Genomic DNA, 18,307 nt, shown 5'->3' on the forward strand with positions numbered 1-18,307 from the left:
AACAGAATTTAATATGGTTGCACCAAAACACTGATTGTGAACCAGAACGAGATATTACAAAGATGCCACAAGAAATTGCTCTCTGCCAATGCACACCACACCTACTCTGCTCCAAACCCATGCCTGTGCCAGCATGCAAGGCCCCTCCAGGAGAAGAGCACAGTGGTACACTCAGAAGTGACAGTAGCTATTTTCACATCAGCTTTACACCAGTGTTACTAAGACCATAACTTGCCTTTTTGTCTTGCTTGAGGTCTTGGTTCTCCACCAGCTTTTACCATGTGTTGTCATTTATGGCTTTGCTGAACAAAAGCTTCCAAGCAATCACCATGGCAGGATTGCTGTTCGTGTGCCCACACATGGCCGATGACACACATTGCTCAGCCACACTGAATCTCATTCAGCAGGAAGGCTGTGGGAGGGAGGCCCTGCCAGAAGGCAACTTACACCTTCCTCATCAGGCTACTACCAGATTTTGCCTAATTTGGTTGTTGTAGCTACTTTCATGCTGTTTACACAAAGCCTGCTTAGAAGACCCAGTACAATCAAAAGGAAAATGCTGCAATGTGCTCCTTTTTGATCCTATAAAATCAAATTTGTGTTTTTACTGTTTCTCTCTTTTTTGAAGTGGTAATATCTGAATGTAAACACACTTCCCACTGTGCTCCTGTTCTGGCTGAAACCCATGACGCTAGGGGGTGATTCTTACAGGCAAGTATAAAGATACATACCTGCAACTGGCTGATCTATATCCACAGAGGCTTTGAAGGTACATGGCTCATTATTTCATGCAATACTTAAATTCTTCTAGTTTTGCACACACTCCCTTGACCATTATATCAGCCAAAATGGTAGGAACGTCTAGGAACCTTCTCTCATGCAACAGTATGATGCAGTTGGAAATCCAATGAAACTTTTTTTTTTTTTTACTTTGTAAGTATGTTGGCATGTACCACAAAGTATTACTGAGGAGGAGTTAAGAACGGACTGACAGCAGGAATGAAGGAAGCAAAGGACACACCCAGTACAGTAATTTTCACTCTTGTAGAGTCTTTCTTGGTATCATGATAAAAGTCTTTCACATCAGTCAGATGTGAGGTTGTCATTTCAAAACAGTCCTCTATTAGAATTTCCAGCCACTGCTGCAAGACTATTTACAGCATAGAAAATTAAATAGGTGCTTAAGTGTCTGTAGGATTGAGGCTTGTGTGTCATTTGCTACATGGAACATGCCTTTCTTACAATGACAACAATTTCAACTATTAGTCTGCTTGAAAAATTACGGGAAAGCAATTCAGATGTGTGACCCAAACTTTGCCCAGAGCCTGACATTGCTTTAGGCAACCATCCACCTAGTCATCCATCTAGCTAAGCTTATTTTCATTGACAAAGGAAAAAAAGCCAGAAAGATGTGAAAATTATGGTATTTGATACCCACGTGCAGGAAGATCCAGCAGCTCTATCAGGCAGTTTTCCTTGGAAATAAATTTAAGACTCCCGAAACCTTGAGCTAGTCTTTTCATGTGCAAATATTTAACTGAGTTTGTTCCATAATAAAATTTCTATGGGACAACCTTGCCACCTGTGCCAGCTGAGGAATACATTACCTGGTGGGGTTAACAGGGTTCCCTGCTGCAGAAATAAATACATTAGGAGATGAGACACAAAAGGTTTCACAGCTCCTGATTTTCCTTTAATAATATTCCATTAAAAATGACTGAAAGGCAACTCTCCTCCTATAAATCAGTACCTCAGGCCTTTTAGTCCTGAAACAGGCCTTCTTTGGTTTTAATAGCTTTGCTTCCTTCCTCCTCTGTCTGTCTGTCTCCAGATATGGCTGATTTACCTGGATTAGCAGAGACATTGGCTCCACATTCTTCAAAAAGTGCTGATCAGGCTGAGCTGGCAAAAGATTAAAAGTCACACAAATTGCTTCTATCACTGAAGGAGTCTAATTGATTTTGGGAAAAAGTTTAAATCATGATTTGCTCTCTGCTGGTTGGAACCTATCTAGGGGAGGGGCTCTGTTTTTTGATGGGCAGGAAGAAAAAGTGTCTTCCAGGAGTCCATCAGTTCCTGGTCACTGCAGTGAGAGAGGCATCTCTCCTTTCCTTCTACATAATTTTCTGTATCCCCTGCTTGGTGATCAGTGGATCCTGCTGAACTGAGGACAGAACTGATAGAAGTACCTGTAAAGTCCGGTCCTGATACAAATTCTCTCTCAGTTTCTCTACCTGAAAAGGGGGAAGGGGGTGGGGGCAGGGATTTACTACTCACACATTCTTAAGGTAGGATTAAGAGGGCATCACAAGTCAATAATGCAGCAATTTCCCTCCCTGGTCATGAAGCATGGATATAAAGAGGCTGAAGATGTTCTAGAAGGCAGGATAGCAGAGTTATCCCTGACAGTAGAGACTCTTGCTTTTAGGATCAGAGAGTTCAACTCCTGGTATGAAAAACAGAGCAAAAGATGTGTTCCTACCTGAGGACTGATATTTGTAAAAGCACTTAGAAAAGTACCAACTAAGTTCTAGCTTACATTTTTTCCTAGTAAGGAGATGACTAAATATTCCTCTAACATTCAAGGCAGATACAACCATATATTCAAATATTTTCATTGTTTTTTAGGCCAAACTTTCCTGATGGGAATTGTAAATATGTGCTCCAAGCCCTGCCAGATGGGACACTGGGGAATGAAGGGAACACACCCTCACAAAATTGTGTGTGTCATTGTGTAGGGAAACCACAGCTGCAGTGCAAAACAAAGGCATGTACGTATTTGTGGCTCATGCACAGCATATTGGAGAGCTGACATCTAGGTGAGGTGGAGTTGTCAAGATTTCAGGTGTGCAGTTGATCCTTTCATCTCCCTACTCTGCTATAGCAGTGAATTCTGTTCAAGTTTCACATGAGAAAAAAAAAACCCAACAAACAATTGTGTTTGTTTTTCCTGAAAAACAAGACCACTATGTCCCAGTCTATTCCCAAGTTATGAATTACAACACAGGATCTGGATTTGAATCAGCACTTGCCAGAAGACATGCATACCAAGGAACTGCTCTGGACTGAGACCAGTGCAGACAGGAAAGGCAAGGCAGTGCTGCAGGCACAGGAACAGTTTGGGTAGGGATGGTAGCAGTCATTATCACTATCAGTTTGGGGGACGAAGGATATTGGCACGTAGGGGTAAGCAAAAAATAGAGTGGGCAGGGGAAGACATCACATTTTTAATATGTGTTTTAATAATGTCTTGCAAAGGAAATTCTGATTCCTGTGTAGGGTCCTGAATGCTACAGATATGGCCATATGACCACAGGGTGGCAGGAGAAAGAGGAATTCATGCCTGGGTGGAAGAGATGCAATTGTCTCTTTCAAGGGCCAGCCACACATGAAATAGTGCAGGAACATCATGACACTGCAGCCTATCATCCTGCCAGGGCTTTTCACTGAGCAGGTATCCACAGCACACTTCATCTCAGCACATTCAAGTGACTCACAAACAAGAGTGAGTTATCAATCCTCAGAAATCTCCTAAACCACAAGGCTGCATTGGTGCATCCTGTGTTCAGATAAGTAAACCAAAGCAGAAGAGAGGAAGTAAAACACCCAAAAAAGGTCAGTGGCAGAATCAGAACTGGAAGGCAGCTGCCTTTTTGACAAACTGTTCAAATAACAAAATTCAGAAAAACAGACACCACAACACTATCTTCAATGCCCCCTCTTAGCAAAAGGCTTGTGTTGAGAAAAGCTTCCAAAATGTTTAGTACTGGAACACATGAAAAAATGTGGTGCAAAGAAAGATTGCCTTTTACTCTCCAGACACTTGCTGATTTTTGTTACTCCAGAATGAGAAGATGCAAGACCCCTTGCATGCTTGTATCTTAGTTAATACCTCCTCTTCCATATCTTCATGTCTTCCCTATTTCATCTGTAAATCTTACCAGTATCCAAGTAGGAGTTGAGTTTGGATCTTATTGAGCTCTTACTAAGTTTCTGATTTTATCTGTTAGCAACAAGTTCCATATGTTAATTAGGCACTTTGTAAAAGAGTATTTCCTCTTCAGGGGTTTAAAGTAGTTTGATTTTTTTTTCATGTAATTGCTTCCCCTGTTGTTCTTCTAATAAAATGAAAAGTAAATAGGAACAGCTGAGTGCACTTTTTTTTTGTGGTGACTATTTCTATACCTTTGCCACAATGCGTCTTATTTGTCTTTTCTCAAGAAAACAGTGTTGCTCTTCTAAATCATTGTTTATGAAGAAGGTATTAAAAGACTCCAGACATTTTTGTTCCCTTTTTCTGGTCATTCTTCTATTTCTGTTATTTTCTTTTGAGAGACAGGGTGAGCAAAGTGAATAGAGTGTACAAGGAGAGCACGTACCATCAATTTATATAATGGTACTGTATTATTTTATCTATTATACTCTACCCTTTTCTTAATGCACTCTCTCATCTTGCATGCTTTTATTTCACCATCACTACAGACTGAACAAATGTTTTCGCCGAGTTGCTCAGCCATGCCTTTTTTTCCCTCATTCTTTTCTTTTGAGTAGTTACAATTATTTTAGAACACAGAAATGAGCATGACTAATTCTAATGTGCTGTTTCCTGAGTGCATCACCTTGCCTTTGCCATATTGCATTTCACTTACTCTTATGACGCTTGCAAATTGCCTCTGTGAGCTCATTGTCAGACCTCCTCAGAGTCTTTTATAGGCTTGGGTAACCTCAACATTGCTGTATTATCTACACATTTTTCCTTCCACGTATTCCTCCCATTTTTGGGTTATTAATCCATATTAAACACCAGACATAATACTGCTCAGTGACACATCCGCTGAGCTGTGGCATCTTTTCATGCTGAGAACCAGCTATATATTCCTGCTCTGTTTATTCAGTAAATTTTGCTTTTCTTCTTACTTTATTTATGATACGGCTTTATCTCATATCCAATGACAAGTTTGTTCCTTAATAATCTCCTAAAAGAGACTGAGTAAAGAAACAAATCCAACAAGCATTTGGAAAAGTTTGCTTACATGAAATCTACTCCTTTCCTGTTATCTCATCTGTTTCAGACCAGAGTCATTTTAGCAGGGTGAAAAAAAAGGCACCCAGCTTACAAGGAAGTCATTTTGGTTTGACTGTGTCAAATCACAGAAATTGCAGCAAGGTGGAACCAGAAAGCACCTCAAGAACATAATTTGGTCTAGCACAGTGCACCAAGACAGGCTCAAATATTCCTTCAAATCTATTCCTGTAAAATATCTGCCTACATGGTTTGGAGAAGTTCTAATGAAAGAAGCTCCACATCCTCCCACCTGTGCTAACCTCTTCCAGTACACTCCTAGTCCTACAGTTAGGAAGACTTCTTAGTATTTAACCTATTACTTCTTATCTTGGAGATTTGCAGCACAACAGATCAATACCACTTTTAAAAGAACAAATTATAGGAACAAAGACTCTTACGTTTTACTTTGCCTTCCCTATTTAGAGCAAGTAAATTTTTATGGCTCTAGCCTTTTAACCTTGCTGTGCAAGTCCTGTTTGCTTAGCCTCTTGGAAAGCCTGCAGCTCCCCTCTGGGCTCTCTCCTGCTTGTTCATATCTTTTTTAAAATGTGTTGCCCCAACCTGCAGGCTGCATGTCAGCAGATCCTGCACCTGGCACACAACTCTCCTGTCCATGTTGCTCAGAATGATAGACGGACTCTACTGTTTATCTTCACCTCAATGTTTTTCAGTGGTACTGGTGGGTTTTTAACCATTTCCAATTCATATTTCATTCTATTGTCAATGCAAAAAAGAAAATGGTCTTTAATTTCCAGAATATGACCTAACACCTTTGTAATTTTACAAAACTCTCAAACTCAATTGGAATGATTGTCTACAAATATTTGTCATCAGCTGATCAGGCCCTTCAAAACACTTTGCACATCCTAGTGACATACAGGAATCAGGGTCTGGCTCTCTGTACCTGAGTGTAAATCTGCTGAATCTGACTGAAAATTATCAGACTTTTTCTTACTCACTCAAAAAGACACAGAAGGTTGAGAGCCATTTGCTCAGACAAAGATAACCAGTAAGGGAAGATTTAAATTAATGCTTTTGTGACCTGTTAGTTTTAATATTTTTGCTCTTGACACTTCTTGAGAAGTGTCAAAGGAGCTGAAACAGGTAAGGCACCCCCCAAACATCCAATGTAGCAATGATAAATGGAGCAGGGTTGCTTAGCCTTCCCGCCATGCCCTTAACCTTCTGTCATCTATATCCATATTTATGATTAATCTATGGAGCAAAGTAGATACAAGTTCACAGTCAGGAGCCAGAGATACACAGATATATTTAGAAAGAGGAGAAGGGGAAAAAGAAAGGCAGGATTATCAATCTAGCATTTAGTTTATCAAATTAAGAGTGACAATCTGATGTGCATTACATGGGTCAAAGCTGCTTAGTATGGGACACAAGATTCTTTGACCTGCCCCGCTTACAAGATGACCCTCTTATATAAAAAGATGCACTTCCCAAGCATGAGTCCTAATTTACTGTACACAAACCTGTACATCAAACAAAAGGTATGGAAAGAATGCTAAGGACTCCTCTTGCCACTTGCTCTGTGTGTGTGCCCACATGCTATAATGAAGAGAGAGCTTCCAGGTCACAGCAGGAATGTTTATTTTTGAGTCTCTGTGTGGGTGTGCAAAGGATATCTGGCACCATCAGCCTGCTCAGCTTAGTCCTCTAACATTTTCCAAAGACAGAGGGAGAGAGCAAAAAGGAGATGCGTTTCAAATGGAGCAATACACAAATGATGCCTTCAGACAGCAGCAGTACACAGAGAGCATTGGAGCTTTCAGAACAAAGGGGCTTGTGTGTGTGTGTGTGGCTTCTCTTAATAGTTTCATCTTGAACAGGAGGAAAGCTCACAGCAAGAAGTCCTATCATCCTCACACTTCTGTGAAAATGAAAAAGCATTCCCAGGCTTTTTCTTTGTTATACTCTCATATTATTCCAAAAGTGAGCTTCCACATGACTCTAATAGTTGTCATCCACTTGCTGTGTTTTCTAAATACAGGGAAAAAAGTGTAGAAATGCTATAATTTTTCTACCCAAAAGGAATTCCCTCCTTTCTCCAGCTAGGCTTGATTAATCTCTTGGGGACAATAGGGGAGTTAAGGTCAAAGAGGAGTTTCACAGTGGCATATAATCTAAATTGAGGCTTATAGAAATTATCCTAAGCTCATTTGGCCCCTGCACCTCAAGTCTTTCACCTTGAGCTTAACAAACACATATAACTGGTCCACTGTGGTTTCAACTCCAGCCTTTCCCAGTCGAGTTGCTGAAAGTGGCCTGATCTGTGGACAAAGGGCACTTAATTCACAGCCTAGTATTAAGGCTCTGCAGTTCAGTAGCAAGGCAAAGCACTGTCAAAAATTAAAAAAAAAAAAAAAATCCACAGTTCTCAGTGAGAGCAGAGATGTCTCCTGCCATGGCAAAATAGAGAGCAGGTCTCAGCATCCCAAACTTTCCCAGCTCCAGGGAGGAAAACAGCAGGAAGAGTTTGTACAGGTTGAGAAAATATGAGGATGAAGGTGCATTGCTCATCTAGAGTTCATTCTTTCTGTCACTGGGGACTTTTTCAACAGCAAAAATACATCCCTATCATGTGTTTTATGGGGACCAAGATAATCCATTACAAGGATAAGAATGACACAAAAGACAGTACAAGATGCTGGTCAAGGAAACCAGTAAATAATCTTTTACAATTATATATTTAACTCACTCAAGCCATGTCCCTTTCTGGGCATATTCCACTGAATATGTTCACTGGCCAGCACATTTTCAGAAACAGTTGGTGTTAAGGGAACAGTAGAGACTATTTGCTGAAAGCACCTTCTAAACCTGGAAACTAGAATAGATGCCCTGAAAAGCCACCTCTGAATTTGTAACTGTACATTAAGATGTCCCTGTGCTGCTCTGTTAATCTCCTAGATGAAAATTGCTTTGAAACAGGCAATGTACAGCAGGCTTTCCTCAAAGTGAATGTGCCTTTACATGCCCAGAGATTTGCAGGCCTGCTTAGGAACAAAAACCAGAGATGTAGTCAGAGAGCCATTTAGCAGCAGTTCACTTGGAAACAGCACAACCTATTGATCCTAGGTCACAAGAAAAAACAGACAGCCCAGACATTATGTGAACTTCTTAGAACAGCTCTGGGAGCTGGGAAGCAGCATTTTTGGTATCCCAAAATGCTGAACACAGGGCAAGATCAGGCAACAAAAGATAACAACCAAACCTCAAGCCAAGTTATGGTGATCGCAGCCCCTGCCTACCCCAATAGGAATGACATTGAATCCAAAGGCCTCATAATATAGAAATACCCCATCAATTCTGGAACAAATATACAAAATAATACTTCAGGTGGCAGTCCTAAAGCTTGAGATGAAAGGATACAACACCAACTTCAGGCTTTCCAGCCTGTACCAGGACACTGCAGAGCCCACCTTGGCCAGAAGAATGCAAGGCAAGCAGATCATATTACATTTATTAACTGTCACTATTTACTTCAGGATTTTTGACACCAAGCAGCTCCATCTCTGCTATGTTCATTAACCCTACAAGGAGAGGTGACCCCAGAGCACCGGCACACCACCAACATTCGTGGAGGGGACATGTCTGTTTGCAGGGCAGGTTACTGAAGCTGTGCTAATCCCCAGTTCTTTTTGGGAAATGAAAGTCCTTGACTCAAGCATGAATGATACTGGCAAAGATCCCATTACTGTAAAGCTCTCTGCCAGCCAGCCACCTCTCCCCCTCCTCCTTTTTATATCTCTAAGGTCACTAAACTGCAATTTAGTCATCATTCTTTATAGAGCATGAGCAGATATGAAACATCTGGAAACTGTTGTAGTCACACTTTGAGATACACATCCCAAAGGAATTTAACTCCATAGGAACGGCATGAAGTACTTTTATACCTCGAGGTCCCTGCAGCTGGAATGCATCATCGGTACCTAGTTACTGGGTACTAACACCTCTTACACAACCACCTATGAAATGAGTTAGAAGGTATCAGTACAATTCCCAGTGAGATGAAAACTTCAACCTGAAGATCTCCTCAAAAAGTCCACTAAACATCCTCCATTCTGGCAGTATCAGTGAGGAAAAATGGGCCATAAAAATTTCACTCCTTGTTTAATTCCAAATGTAGTCCCTCTAGAGATGAACTGTGGCCTGCTGATAGGAAAGAAATGTATCCTGCTGCGACTTCTGCTTTGTAAGTAGGTAACAGCAGTCCCCAAACCCATAAAGAAATATTCCCAACCTGATAAAAAAATGTATTTATGTAAAAAAGGGAGCAGAAGATTTTTTTAAAATTCTTGTAGAAGACAGCACCAGCATCAGTCAATTACAAGAGAAAGAATTTTCTTACCTGACCCACACTAGAGAAAGTTAATTTAAACTTTATCTTCATTAATCTCACTTCTTTTTATTTACTTCATTCAGAGAGTGGAGGGTTAAACATGAGGTATTTTTGAATAATTAAATGAAGGAGGAAGCACTATGTTACTGACAAAGCTCCTAATCTTCCTTATTTATTAATAGTGGCTGTGTTAAGACTGCCTGTCCTTAATCCTGGCTCTCACCATGCAAATTCAGAGCATCAGAAATAGAAAAGGCTAATTGAGGCCTTAATGCCAGGAAGAGAGACCATGTCAGTGTCAAAAGCTGAAAAGGGCCAGATCCAATCAGCGCCTGGATGTGGAGCTGCCAAGGGAAGCTTGCTCCCTCTTTGCTGGCTTGGGAGGGAGACCACCAATTTGGGATCCAAACCTTGCCCCACGGGATTCAGACAAGCCCCGTTCAGCTGCTCTGGTGCCTGAGATGTTGCATTTGGTACACGGCTACGTTCAGGGGCAGGTGTTTTGTTCAGTTTTTAGGAGCTTCAGTGAACCCTTTGAAGCACTCGCTGCCAGACCCTGCAGCCACTCTTTGGCACTGAATGACTTACCACCCTGACAGGGGCAGGGATGGACTTCCCAGAAGTCCACATCCCTCTGTGAGGGGGCCTGAGCATCCTGGCAGCTTGTTCATCTGCCAGCTTTGTGCAGGGGCCCTGGCTGCCTGGCAAATCCAGCTGCAGGTATGGGTGAGTCAGAGACTCTGCTAGCACAGAGCCTGAGCTCTTCCCTCTTCTCTGACACCCTCCCCAAAGGCCCGGCCGCCTAATCAAATTCTCTGGCTCAGCTTATGAGCTCTGACAAGATCGCAGCCCAAGGAGGCTGGAGTACAGACTCAGCAATCCTGACTACATCCAACCCAATTTAGCCGTGCTCTCAGAGCATCACGCACGTGGTAAAGACCTAATCTAAAGGCAATCATTAATTCGTTACTGCCACAAGGATACGGCAATCAGCAAGAGGATGATGCTGATTGTTTGGAGGATCAAGTAATGGATTTCTTCCTTTTTTAAACAATAACCATTCTTCCCAGTTGTAACTACTTTATAGACATACTGTAGAGCTAATGACAAAAGTGCTCACAAATTCTTTTTGCCCAAAGACTTTTTCACCTTTATGTAAAGTGAATTTTTGGAAGTTACTGTTGTGTATTTAAAAAATAAAACTAAAAAAAAAAAAATAAAACATATTTTAAAATAGGGAAAAACAAGCAAAGCATTTATAGCAACAACAGAGTCATCCTCTATGTTTGATAAAGGACTATAAACCTTTATGCTGGCAGGCATTAGATGGTCATTAACCTCATTCAGTCAGAAAGAAAATGTCTCCTGTGAACAGGCAATTCTGTTAGGATGTAGTCCAGGCTTTCTTGCACCTTTCTGAATTATTTGGCAGTTACTAGAGCCCAGATATTACATCTGTCTAAACCAGATCAGCAACTCTGATGTTCCGGTGTGCAGCAAATCACAAAGAAGTTGAACCAATAATTGAGCAGTGCCAAAGGAGCAGTGCACTATCTCTGCTGAAGTTTGGGTGTGTAGCCCTGCCCATACTCCCTCCAGTCAGTTTGTATGCAGAATCTGATACCATTTCTGTGAGTACAGAACAGGGATAGGAGGTATAAATCTACACTAAACTGGTCTTTTGCATTCTGTCCAGATTCACAGAAATGTAAACTGAAGAGTTTACTCTGAGGATTAGCACAACTTAGCCTCTGCAGAAGATGATGTCAGAAAACAAAGCTATTGAAGATGGAGAGCAGGGAAGGTCAGGTACTGGTCCTTTCTCTTCACCCACACTATATTAGAAAAGAAGAACAACTTGGGAACTCCTCTGTTTGTAACAAATTTTCCTCTTTATTCCTGTCTCTCAGGCTAGCATTTCACCTGGATCTACATTTTCCCTCAAAAGTATCTCATCTAGCCTTTCTTCAGTGTATGCAGCAGCCAGATACACCTAAGAGAAATATGACTTCATGAAACAGAAATTGTGTGTGTGAGAAATTTTACCCAAGCTGCAATGCCCTTTTCAGCTACCCCTCACATAATGTCAGCTCATGTGGGAAGTCAGTGTAATGCAAAACAGAAGTCCCCAGACTATTCCCTCCATTTCTCAGCTCCTTTAGGACAGGATATGATCACCACAAAATAAGGATATAAAGCTATTAGAGAACATCCAAAGGAGAGCCATGACAATGGTGAAGGGGAACAAGAGGCTGTATGAGGAGTGGATGAGATCACTTGGTCTGTTCAGCCTGGAGAAGAGGAGACTGAGGACAGACCTCATTGCAGTTACAGCTTCCTTATGAGGGGGAGAGGAGGGATAGACACTGATCTCTTTTCTGTAGTGATCAGTGACAGGACCTGAGGGAATGGCCTGAAGTTGTGTCAGGGGAGGTTTAGGCTGGATATTAGAAGAAGGTTCTTCCCCCAGAAGGTGTTTGGGCACTGGAACAGGCTCCCCAGGGAAGTGATCACAGCACCCAGCCTGACAGAGTTCAAGAAGTGTTTGGACAATGCTCTCAGGCACATGATGTGACTCTTGGGGATGGTCAGGGAGTTGCAGGGCCAGGAGCTGCACTCCACAGCATATTCTGTGACAAAGTACTCTCTCAGGTTTAACCAGCTCCTCCCCAGGGCTAACTGGTTAAACCCAGTAATTCCCTCTTGCAGCTGATCTATATTCCTGGGATGGGTGACCATCACTGGCATCATTTGTTGCATTTTGGAAAAGTGCTAAAGATATGGTACATCTCATTGAGAATGATTTCTAACTTCAACTCTGGCAATATTGATCTGTAAATTCTTAGGAGTTTTTTTTTTTTTTTCTTTCTGAGCTGGAAACATCCTCAGAGCAGATGAATTTTTCAGATGATCCATCAACACAGTTATGATAGGGAGGAAGGGCAAGGCAGACTACACATGTGATGTTCCCCCCCTTTACTCCAATACAACAGACAGAAGCAGGTATTTGCAGAGTCAAAGCCATCAGCAATGAGACTTTGAGACAGGACTTCCCATGGAAGGCTGCAGCAAGCTTGGATCCCTGTGGCTCAGGCACTATGCAGGATCAATGAGACCTGGTTGCCACTAGGTCTCTAAAATCACTGACAGATGAGAGGAACAGCAGCCTGAGCTCACACCTCAGGCACCACTGCCTCTCCAGATATGCAGGCAGTGGAGAGAGAGGCAGCAATGAAAGTTGGGCAGAGGGAGTGTCTTGAGGGGGATCAGCTACATGACCTCCCTACTGACCTCCAAATACTGCTCACTGGCAGTGATGCCTCAGGTTTTAACTTTTATACTTTTCATATTCTGTTCTGCTTTAGTGTGTAAGTCTAGGCTTCATATTAGGGGATATTAAACTGTCTCCACAGAATAGCTAGACAAAACAATTCCTTCTCTAACTGGGGACCAAGGACAGGTGATCCAGATCTCATGCCAAGAGCATAAACAATGGTGGACTGGAGAAAACAGGAAGGATGGGACTTCATGGGCTAAAGCTGTAATTGTACAATTAACTCCAATATACTAATGGACCAAAACTTATAAAAGTGTGAGACCGCTTGATCGGTTGTCCATTTTGTGGCCATTTTGAGTGGTGCTGCCCAAGGCGGATCTATTGAGGCCTCTTAATAAATACCTGCTTTGTTCTTTAACTCTGTCTAGCCTCTGTTCTAGGTCAGCCTTCACAAGGCATTCAAGAGAACAATTTGGATCTCGGTATTTTTTCCAGGCAGGGATCCCTGAGGGTTGGTATGGATATGGTCTCTCTCACCACCCCCTCAGCCCTGCACCACCTCATCCACTGGCCAAATACAGCAGTGAGAAGCCAGCAGGCTGCTGCAGTCACAGCCTTCTCTCTCTAGTGAGAGCTGGGGCCTGACAGCCCAGCAAAATGACCCACTTCTTGCCGACTCAGACAAAAAAGCTCCACTTAGGCCCCAGGAAAGTGTCTCTAATAAGGCCATCCGTTAGCTGTGTCGCCCGGACCCCTCTCAGCTATCCTTCATCCCTGCCCTCCCTCCCTGCACCCGCCATTAATGCAGTCAGCACGCAGGAGAATGAAGCCGTCGGGCTCAGTAAATATTACTGAGCTCCACACAGGGAACACAAGGCCATTATTTAGACTCCCAGGTCCTGGGTATGTTTTGATCACACCAATTTAGCAAAGAGAGGTAAAAGAAAACAACTGGCTAGTGGCTGTCTGCAAAACCTATGTGTGTCCTGGTTTGTGAAATCCCAAATCCCCCTGAACCATTGCATGCCTGGGAGTGTTGATGGCAAACCCTGGCATGAGTGGCCCAGTGGGGGACAGCATTAGATCAGTCCCCACCTAAGGGTACCTGAAATACAGCAGGTCAAAACTGACTCCTGCTCAGCCAAAGAAGGCAGTTGCTCCAAGGCTTTTGTGTCTTGCTGCTGGGGGGAGGAAATGTCTTTTTTTCCTCTCAAACTTTCCCTCACATGTATGTGTATGGGTCTACTTATGTCTCTCCCTATCAGAAATCTTATGTCCTGTTCTGCAGCTCGAGCTGTTCCAGCAACCCCTACTCCTTAACAACGTGTACTTCTCAAAACCACCCATCCCCTGATTTTAAGTCTCCCCTGTATTTGTTTCAGATGAGTTCCCTGTCACCTTCTATTGCCCTTGCCTCACACCAAGCTTCTCTTTCTCCCTCTACAGAATGACATGTTTTTGCCCGGGACTCCTCAGCTCCCACTGTGTACAGCAGCCCTGCTGCCAGCAGAGCTACATCTACTGCTTCCCAACTCAGCTCAGACCTCATCCTCTCCCTAGCTCCAGGCTGTTCATGGCCCCCTCTCCTTATTGTTTTGTTTTTGTCTCTTTGTCTGGAGGCTCTAATATACTCATTTACCCACTGTGGTGAATTGGTGAATATGTTTTGCTCTGTACTTGAGGTACAGTTTGTGGAGAAAAAAAGATCCTCTAGAAAATAAAGTTGTGCTGCATGTTATTTTAAAGGAAAAAAGAGGCAAGCAGGTCTCATGAGAACTAGGTATGAACTTACCTTGCACATTCCCACAGGCACAGAAAACTGCAGGCTGATAAATCCCTTTTATTACCTGCACTGGTATCTGAAGGCAGGAGGATTTTTTTAAAGTCTGGCCAGTCCCCAAAGTGTCAGATCCAAGGGCGACATTTGAAATCCCGTGGTGACAGAGTAAGACAGAGACAGACAAGAGTGACCATGTGTCATCAGCCCAGAATATGTGTCAAAACCAGAGAGACAACACATCAAAATAGTTCATGGACCTCCTGGACCTCCCGATATAATTGGTCAGTAATATCTCATGGAGCACTCGGGGGGGAAAAAAAAAAAAGAAAAACAAACAAAAAAACACCTGCTCGGCACAAATGGATGGCACAAATGCTGAGGCAGCAGCATGAAAGCTTAGTTCCTTCCACATCAAGCAAAGCTCTGCATCCTCAAAATGCAGCTCTACTCAGAAAAGTGACTATGCAAGAATGCTGGGTTTTCTACACATTAAATCTCTCCCCTGGGCTGCTCAAGGAGAGCACTCTTCACTTGCTTGACTAAAATAAACATACTACTTTTTTCTCCTGAAGGAGCCAGGACAGTTCTAGAAGTGGAACTGTTTTGCCAGAAGGAAAGCTCCACCTAAGTACAGCTTATGTAGGCTGTAGCACCACTGCTAAGAGCCCAGCCTGGCTCTCAGATTAATCATTTCCCCATGTGGCTTTGGCTGGGAGAAAATGCCGAAAAAAAGATTGGACAGAGACAGAACCCAGAATCAGGCACTTCTCTCGGGTCTCCTAGAGATGAAGTAAAACCATGCTAAGGTGTATTGCTTTGAACACAGACCATCACACAGGCTGCTGTCACTGTCCCTTAGCTGGCAATCTTTCAACTTGACCTCAGCACCCTCCCCATTACCCATTCTTCAGTGCCACAAGGCACTGAGAAAGATTTGCATCTTTTCAAAGCAGCTTCCCCCCAAGGCCCAGGAAAGGGGGCAATGCAGTGGCTGAACAGCATACCTTAGCCTGACTCCTGAGTTGTGCTATTGGGCTGTGCTCTTGTGCCATGGAGAAAGGGTTGGGACATAGCCCCTCTCCTCCTCACTAGGGCAAGCAGGACCTTCTTTCTATTGCCCTACCATCTATCCCACTGCCTCCTCCTTGATGATTAGATGTCTCCTTGGCTGAGAACACAGATGTTCCTTTTATCAGCCAGCAGGCCCGAGGAAAAAGGGCAGCTGGGAAACAGCATTTAATTTAACCCTCTGATAAGGGAAAAGAAAATCCTTGGTTCATCTAGAAGTACCTGATCTTTCCTCAGATGCACTAGTAACAACATCTGAAGGTCAAACTGTAAATCATGTAAAACATCTTTATCTCCTCAAACTGGTCTTTCTCCCTTTTTCTCTCCTTCTTTCATTTTTAGAAGCCAGTGTACCTGAGGACATTCAATGCCTGTATTGCAAGTTTCCTACCTTAATGGGGAGATGTTTCTCCTAGTCAGGTCCCCAGTGTCACTCAGTGTCCCCACACTACAGGAAGGACAGCAGGCTTGGTACTTGCAGGAGCATGCAAGTGTTCCAGCCTGTCTGAGACTCATGGCCTGCAGGTCCTCTTTCCTGGGGAGGGGATTTGGTTGTCAGAGCAGCACTGGAGGACTTGTGTAAAATATGTATGATGTGACAAGGGAGGACTAAGGAAATAGTTTATGCCAACATGTCACCATTTTGTTTTATAAAACTGATTCCCAGTCTGACTCAGCTTTACAACCCTTTGTTACACCATCAGCCAGATGCTTTCCTACCTTAACTAGATTTCTGAAGTGGCCCCTGAGTTCCAGCAGTGGAAAGTCTAGCAATATTTCTGTAGTCTCAGCAACTCTGAAATCAAGTATCTTCACCAAAACCAGTACTCGCCATGCACCATCCTGTCTGCAGCAAGCTGCTACGGAAAAACAGTAGGAATTGCTTCCAAGGAAGCAAAACTGAAGACTGTTTTTCAGCTAATTTAAATTGCAGTAGCCAAAACATGTGAGATCTGAGAAACCCGGTGCTCAGAAGGACTCAGGAGTGCATACACTCATCATTTTGGCACACTGATATCTGCCTATGCTCTGCTGTCCTCCTTCAGCTAGGAAAAATCCCCCCAAAACACTTCTGATGTCACACCTGGACAAGACCTAGCAGGATATTGCCTGAAGTGGCCCAGTTTTCTCTGCTGTTAGCTGGCATTTGAGGTAGCAGGATGAGAAACTGTCAATAGACTCTGTTGATGACCTGCAGAAAGCCTCTGTGCTGCTCTCATCCGACATGGTTTAATTTTTAATTCAGCAAAGCAGTGACAAGGACGGAGGCTGCCAAGGCCAGTCAGCAGTGCAAATTGGGCAGGACAGGCTGAATTGATCTACAGGGAGGAAATGAAGACGCAGCAGAAACTTTGGGCTGTAGGTAGCAGTGGGGCAGCCTGTGGAGGAGGAAGAGAGAAGCACGGTGAGGGAATTGCATAGATAGAAACAGAGCAAGGACAGGACCACGGGAGGGAAATTATTGGCGTTTGGACAGCCATAGAAGCTCAGTGCTTCTAGCCCAAGAAAACTGTCTGGCTCAGGCTCTATGGTACATGGACCATATGGATCTCATTGCTGGCGTGGAACATCTATCATCCCTGTGCCAGAAGCTGCAGCACAGTGGTACAGGAGGCTGCCCAAAGATAGCCTGGCACTGCACTGCAGGTACTCCACAGAGTAGCAGGGGATGATCAACTCCAGGCTCTTGCTGTTTTAGCCATAGGTACAAATGTCACTACCCATTCAACTCCCCAGCAAATTCCATCCTTCCCAAGGCAAACCTGAGAAGTAAAAGTACAGCTACATTCCTCACTGTTAGCTACAAATAAAAGCAGGATTGTCAACAAGATTCGTTAGAGGGCTTTGCTATCACTGCTGGCATTAATGTTTATTATCTTTTCACTAGGCTAAACACCTAAACCAAGAGGAAATTACAGAAGTGTCCTCAGCCTAACTGGATGCCCCTCACACACAGAGGCCACACCGAGAGCATGCTTGCCCCAGTGACAAAAGCAGATTTTCCACAATGACAGTACAGATCTTTTAAAAAAAGTCTTGTGAACAAGCACAAAAAATGCTCAAACACCTAACACAACCACTTGGGCCAGCTGTTGAGAACACTTAATGAGTATGCTGTCTAACATTTTAATTATTCCACTAGTAGTACACTACTTAATTGGCATTTTTCAGTGGTAGCTGTAAATATAGCCTTTTCTGCCAGTTCATGTCAGGCAGACAAGAAACCTCAATGATGCTCTACAAAGTGTTGAAACATTTCAAAATTTGCCAAATCATTTCTAGCAAATCACTCTGGAGAATACTGAAAGTTTCCAAAACTGCAGAAATAAAATATTTAAATATCGATACTTTGCCAAGTTTAATTCTCATTTTGACCAGTCTTTTCTAGCATCAAGGATTGGCAGAATTTTGTTACTGCCATGTTTAATGCTTGTAGAAAAAAAAAAAGGCAAAACTAAGCATAAGCTGACTGTATTTAGTCATCCGTCTGTCACTGGGCTAAAACACTGCTCAGATTCATTAGGTGGCTTTTACAAATTTTGAGTGACTCTGATCCCCAGTTAGAAGCAGAATGGTATCAAAAATGCCTCTATGTTTTGACTTGATGAAAATGCTTGTACATTATCCGAGAATCGGAATATAATCATATAATAAGCAGAATGAAATCCCTGGAAATAAATGCTGTCAAGAAAAATGAAAGTCACACCACAGAGAAACAACAAAACAGTATTAGTAATACAATGGTAAGACTGAAATAGTTCAAAA

At 42.8% G+C, this 18,307-nt stretch overlaps 1 protein-coding gene and 1 long non-coding RNA gene across 4 annotated transcripts in view; both read right to left on the reverse strand.

Annotated features, from left to right (window-relative positions):
* LSAMP (limbic system associated membrane protein) overlaps positions 1–18,307 on the reverse strand; it is a 299,711-nt gene that overhangs the window by 236,937 nt on the left and 44,467 nt on the right. The window lies entirely within an intron of this gene.
* LOC135295583 (uncharacterized) overlaps positions 1,617–18,307 on the reverse strand; it is a 50,444-nt gene continuing 33,753 nt past the window's right edge. The window contains exons 2-3 of the long non-coding RNA XR_010357705.1: positions 2,278–2,446; positions 1,617–1,902 (exon numbers count right to left, since the gene is read on the reverse strand). This is a non-coding gene — a long non-coding RNA (uncharacterized LOC135295583). The remainder of the gene's footprint in view (positions 1,903–2,277; positions 2,447–18,307) is intronic.

This window comes from Passer domesticus, chromosome 2, assembly GCF_036417665.1.
Source record: "Passer domesticus isolate bPasDom1 chromosome 2, bPasDom1.hap1, whole genome shotgun sequence".
NCBI lineage: Eukaryota > Metazoa > Chordata > Aves > Passeriformes > Passeridae > Passer > Passer domesticus.